Raw genomic sequence first — 6,951 nt, forward strand, 5'->3', positions numbered from 1 at the left:
ATATGAAACTAGGACAATATCTGACTCAAAGTCTTAGGAATAGTCTTAACACTTGTCCCGGACAAGCAGACAAGCCTTAAGGTCAAGCCCTGATGTATGTATTTCAATTCAATCATTTTTTCAGACCCATAACAAGGAGTCTGAAAAATGTCTCGCAAGCAACAACGCTTTGGCAGAAGGACAATCAAAACAGGAAGGACCCTGTCTCCATACAGGCCAGGGAGGGACTGACTGACTGACGTATGCCCACACGCGTGCACGCACACACGCACACGCGCACACACACACACACACACACACACACACACACACACACACACACACACACAGTTAACTGTGTCGTCTCCTCCCTCGCTAAGCCAGGGTGAGAAGTGTCACCTTGGCACTCTGCTCAGGAAACAGGGGAACAGATTCACAACCTGGTGGCAGAATTGACAGCTGAAGCAACACACACACACACACACACGCTCACGCACACACGTGCGTGTGTGCCGAAATCCCCTATATTAGCAAATATAAAAAGTGTAATTGCACTCACTGACCTGCTGAAAGCATTTTCCAGAAGAAACATTCCCTGCCTGGCACTGCCATTCCGACACGCTCAAAACTAACCCTGTCCCTAACCCTAAACCTAACCGCACGCGGAAGCCACGTAGTCGGAGTGGTGGTGTGAAGCCACATATAGTCGGAGTGACGGTGCGTCAGAATGCCACCCTGTTCCCGACCCGGACGAGCTGAGCTAGATAACTAGATAGCTAGATAACTCCTTCACACAGAACATTAACATTGACATTAAACACACTATGAAAAGGACATTTAAATACAATTACAAATAAGAGGAAGTTAGAATATAACAAAGATGAGGAAAACACACACATTATATACTGTGTGTTTGTACAACACGCTCACGCACAGAGTTTGAAGTCGGTTGGTCCCATATATACACGTGACAATATATGGGGCATAGCTGTCGGCTCTGTGGCTCTGGACAACAGGATCTCTGTATCTGTCAGTAATTGTCCCTTTCATGCCCATATATGGAGATCACTGAAGTCATCATATGCTCAAATATGGCCCCTTTTGTTGACTGATTTGTTTGCACCGGATGCCATGACGACACATTGAGGTCAGACAACACACTCCATATTTGGGCATAGCTGCAGTGGGAACTCCTTATATGGTACTGGCTGAGCCTTAGTGACACTGTTGTCGTCATGATGTCACAATGAGTCATCAGGTTTGCCATATGACACATTTGGGTAGATTTTGAAGGTGCGTTTTACCAATGGAAATACATAAATTGGCCTCGCTCTGCGTACATTCGTATTATGAAAGGCATATCGGCCCGTGTTGAACGCACTGGCCCGTGTTGAACGCACACACATTATGGCTTACCGCGTTGCTGAATATTTTAGCATTGTGGGAGTGTCCATATGTTAATTATTTTCGCTTTGCGCAATTTGCTATTAAGCCCCTTGACCTAAAGACACTCAGCGCATAACGATTAGACGTGGGTCTGACCACCTCATAAACGCAAAAAGCACTGTTTGATTTGACACTTGAGCGGCTCTGTGAGGCTGCTAGAGTGTTGCCATGTCTGTTTATTATAAGCGGCTTATTTTTCTGTAAAGTTGCTTTCTGTGTGGTTGCTTTTCTTGTTTCTAAAGTGGTTATTTGGGCTTTTCTCCTAATGTTGTTTAAACCAGTGATCCTCACACAGCACATTCCCATGTCAAGGATCCCCAGATGAATGCATTTGCCCAACTAAGGACGGCTAATCCAAAAATTAAATAAAAAGATTACTTTTGAAAATAGCAGATCTATACCAGCTCACAATGCATCACATTCATTCATTAAAACTATGAACTCTGACTGCAGGGGGATATATAATGATCATTATAACAATGTGCAAGAACATATTTAAAAAGAAGGAAGAACTTTATATTTGTGGACAATCAAAATATGTTTTTTTATTTTAATGTGGTGTCATTCAAATTAATCTGGATATGACAGACTCACTATTTAGAAAATAAAAACATGGCACTTCATTTAAAATAGGTTATAGACCTATTTAGTTGTTTCTATGGGACATGGCAACACTGCAACAGCTGCTCTCTGCTGCCAAAGAGAGAGGCTTTCTTTGGTAAAAATGTTGAGATTAGAAACGGCCATAATTCTTACATTTCTCAACCTTTAAAAAAAATAAAAACATCTCCATAATCCTTGGGAACTTTGCTTTCATACGCTGTATCACACCCGATTCAAGTCTTCTTAAATAAAATGCTACGAGCGAACTCAGCGAAGACCATACCATCGGGGCCACAGCATTACGCAGCACGCATTCAACTCATTCCTTCCTCGTGATTTGAATGAAATAAAATATAATAAACGTTATTTTACTGTTTTTTTTTTCAATAGAAACAAATAAAGAGCGTGTGTAGGCTACTGTGTGCAAGTGCAACAGTGCATATACATGCATGCACTAGGCTATATTTCTTCCGTGTCGGGATGGTGATTGAGCTCTTCAAGTTCACAGCCCGTTTGTCTTTCAGAAAAAAACGTTGATATTAGCCTATAAACACTCATGGTTCTCTCATTTCTCAACCGTTTTATTAAATGTAAAAATCTCCATATTCCTTAGGAATCTTGCTTTCATTCGCTGTATGGTACATGGTTCTATCGTTATCGAATTAAACAATATCAAACGAACTTGCATGTTCGGGGGTTAGACGATTCTGGGAACATTACGCATGGATTGCCAATTTGCCAATATGCTGCTATCTACTCGCAGTTCCATTCCGATCTGAAAGGTATAGGTGGGTCTGTTATTTTGAGGCATAAAGGTGACAGCATGCAGTAGGAATAATTAACCCAAATGTGACAAAGGCATGTCATGTCTTCTATGGTGCCAGCCTGAAGAAATGTAATACCACGATCCCCAAAGTGCGCATTCCGTATGTGACATCAGCTGACTGGTAAATAGAATAGTACGGACATGTTGATTGGGTACGTCTCAAACACGCCTTAAACACACCCATGACTAATTCAAGGCCGTTTTGCGCACTCCGCGGGGTGTCAAAAGCGCTTCTTAACATGCCCAAAATTGCAATATGACATACCACACGCCCCCAGATCATAATACTGTAATTTGATTAGTAATATAGAAGTAAGTAAAATAGAAGTCCTAAATCAACCCCATTGACTCAGCGTGATGTGGCTGTGGGTTGTTTATGGTTATGTTGTCATGGTAACGTTGCCATGGTTTGTTTAGGGTTATCCGCACACTCCCATTAGCACATTTTAATGTAGGATTTGTGTGTGTGTGGTGTGTATATATATATATATATATATATATACACACACACACACACACACACACACACACACACACACACACACATATGGGGTCAACATAAGACAGAGGCGAACAAAGTTCTTCAGCTTTGATTTACAATGAGGGCATTTAGCGGACGCCCTTATCCAAAGTGACTGAAAGGTGCTAAATCAAAGTGAATGGCATGAACCCTAGTCAACAAACGACCGGGTAAATAGGCACACAAGTAAGTGTGTTTGTTAATAAAGAGTGGGACAGAACCGATGTAAACCGAAAACCTGAAAACTCTCAATCACATTACAAATGTAAGACATTGGGTGAAATAACTTGTCTTATGATGAGCTCCATCACTGCAGTATCAGAAAAGAGGGAAAAAACAAAACAAAAAAACAGGTCATCATGATATCAATATAGTACGGTAGCTTAGGGCCATATTTTAGAGAAATGTGGACACGGCTGACAAAAGCGCCACATTTTTTCCACATGTTCTCCATAACCATACGTTTCATTTTGGAAGGGGAGCCACGTCATCAAGATGTCAGAAGGCGGCCATCTTGGCGTTCAAAGATGGCCGCCATGTAAGTGCAGCTATCTCAGCTTCTAAGCCACCTAAAAGGTCAAACTTGGTGTCAATATATACAGTTTCTTTGTCAAGGAATGCAATATAACTATAGGGAATATCAATAAGTGACTGAATCTGCCAATAATAGATAATTTTGTTAATTCTGGCAATATATGTACACAATTATGGTTCGTTTTTGGACTTTACTTTGATGTATTCCTATTCTGTTTGGTTTTGGTGCTCATGTAAGTGATGGTGGACAGATTACAGAGGGACCCGCGTCTGCCACCAACCTCTCTCGGGTTTCAAATCAACCAGGAGAAGAGCATGTTAACTCCGACACAGTCTATAGACTTCATCGGTATAACACTATACCAATCTCTTTCACAGCTCGCCCGAGCCAAGAGAGAATAGAGGCAATAATACATTCCGCGGCATCATTCAAGAGGGATCGTTCGATTCCTTTTCATGCATGCCTCCGGATGGCGGGGCTTATGGCCTCAGTGGTTCACATAACCCGCCTAGCCAGGCTGAATATGAGACCTTTTCAACGTTGGATGACGCATACCTATGCACCATCGCCACCAGAGGGTAACAGTGACGTCACAATGCGTGCTGGCCCTGAAATGGTGGGCAGACAGACGGGCTCTCTCAGAGGGCGTCTCTATGGGCAGACCTCTGACCAGGAAAGTCGTCACCACAGACGCCAGCATGACTGGCTCGGTAGCCACACTGGAGGGCACTACAACCAGAGGGATGTGGACAGAACAACTACGGTCCTGCCACATCAATTATCTGGAGCTGATGGCGGTATTCCTCGCTCTGAGGGATTTCGAACCGCGCATCCGAGGTTGTCACGTCCTGGTCAGGACGGACAACACAACAACTATGTGCTACATCAACAAGCAAGGGGGACTCAGGTCCCCTCGCTTACACCAGCTGGCTCTGAGACTCACGATGTGGTGCGACGCTCGTCTACTATCCATCACAGCGTGTCACGTCCCGGGTGTTCTAAACACAGGGGCGGACCTGCTGTCCAGAGGACCCCTCCGCTACGCAGACTGGTCGTTACATCCCCAGGTAGCGAACCAGATCTGGGACAGGTTCGGGACACCCAAGGTGGACCTTTTTGCCTCAGAGCAGGACACGAAGTGCCCTCTCTTCTTCGCCATGGGAGGACCATTGACATTGGGGCTAGACGCTCTAGCACACCAATGGCCCAGGTCCCTCCTATACGCCACACTGAGTCTCATTCTTCCCACTCTGGACAGAGTGAGGACTCGGGGTCTGACGGTACTACTAGTAGCACCAGCCTGGGGCGTCTGGAGGACGGAGATAGCCCCCCTCCTCTACAGCCAACCATGGCAGCTCCCTCTACGGGCGGATCTTCTCACGCAGGCGGGACGAGAAATCTTCCACCCCTTCCCCAAGGACCTAGACCTATGGGTCTGGCCCGTGAGAGGCTAATGCTGACTGAGGCCGGTCTCCCTCCGAATGTTGTCGCAACAATTCAGAAGGTCAGAGCCCAATCAACAATGACCCGCTTTCTCAGTTTGCGTACCGGTGGACCTCTACAGGCTTTCCACCCCCCTCCATTCGCTACTGAAGAGGACAGGAGGCTGAACTGCCTTTGCCCAGTGAGAGTGCTCCGCACATACATGGACAGAACAGGCCCCTCAAGGATAGGTCATCAACTGTTCATAATCCTGGGGTGACAGAACCATGGGAAAACCTGTCACAAAGGTTACTATCTCAAACTGGATAGTGCAGGCCATTCGCCTGGCCTACACCACTCAGGGAGTGGAGCCCCCGCTAACGCTAAAGGCTCATTCCACAAGAGGCATGGCAGCATCCTGGGCACTCCACAAGGGTGTCTCAATCCAGGATGTCTGCACAGCGACAAGCTGGTCCTCCCCCTCGACCTTCGCCACATACTATAACCTAGATGTGGCAGTGCCCTCTTTAGCGCACGCGGTCTTGGGAGCTGCCGCACCATAAATGGACTCCGATCAAGTCCATCCCACAAGAGCTCTAGTGGAAATGAGGCAACGCCCCTCCTCCCTCTATAAAACCCAGGCTGCCTGGGGCAGTCGCCGCCCTACCCCAGTTAGCCGCTCCGGGAAGACACTGACAGTCTAAGACTGTCACCTGTCCACCCTGTGGGACCGGGCTACAAACCTAAGGTTTATCCCCAGCCCTTATTTATCCTCAAGTCCTAGGACTCACTGGCTAGTTCAGGATACGGGAGTTCATAAGGTCCCATAGAGCGAAATATTTCGCGAACACAACTTAAAAGAACATGAAGGTTACTTTAGTAACCATGGTTATTTAAGTAAGTGAGCGAAATATTTCGCTGAACACCCTTTTGTTTTGCTCTTGGCAGAAGGAAAAGTGTTCGAGTGAGGCGGTGACGCAGACACAGGCCTTATAAACCCTGAGGCTTTGGGCGTCTGACGTCACCACTCTTAAACCCACAGGACATTAATGATGCCCTGTGCTGAGTTCATAAATGAAATTCTGTACCTCGGTTTCGGAACGAACACCTCCCGCCACTGGCAGGGAGGAGTCTGAGAAGGTCTTAAATAACACTTAAAGACGCCACAACCTTATGTGTCTTTAAGTGTGACGCCAGTCAGGGTTTGCCCTGACTGGCTCTCACATGAGAGCCAGTCCTGTGACAGGTTACAGGTGCTCATGTAAAAGGCACACTGGAATTGCACAGCTCTTTGCAGTTGTAAATGTAACAGATAATTTGAATGTTGTTATCATTCACTTCATGCTCCATTTCTCAATGTATCTGACTGCTAAAAGAGTTGAAGATGATGTAAATATGTTGCTAGAATTACCTATTTATTTGATATTGGCACAAATAAACATCTAGTGATATTCTCAATGACCTTATTACATTCCTTGACCCAAATAATGTATATTTTGACACCAAGATTGACCTTCTAAGTGGCTTAGAAGCTGAGATAGTGGCACTTATAGATATTCCATGGCGGCCATCTTTGAACGCCAAGATGGCCGCCTTCTGACATCTTGATGACGTGGCTCC

Source organism: Protomyctophum parallelum, assembly GCF_964188405.1.
Source record: "Protomyctophum parallelum genome assembly, chromosome: 21".
In the NCBI taxonomy this organism is placed as follows: domain Eukaryota; kingdom Metazoa; phylum Chordata; class Actinopteri; order Myctophiformes; family Myctophidae; genus Protomyctophum; species Protomyctophum parallelum.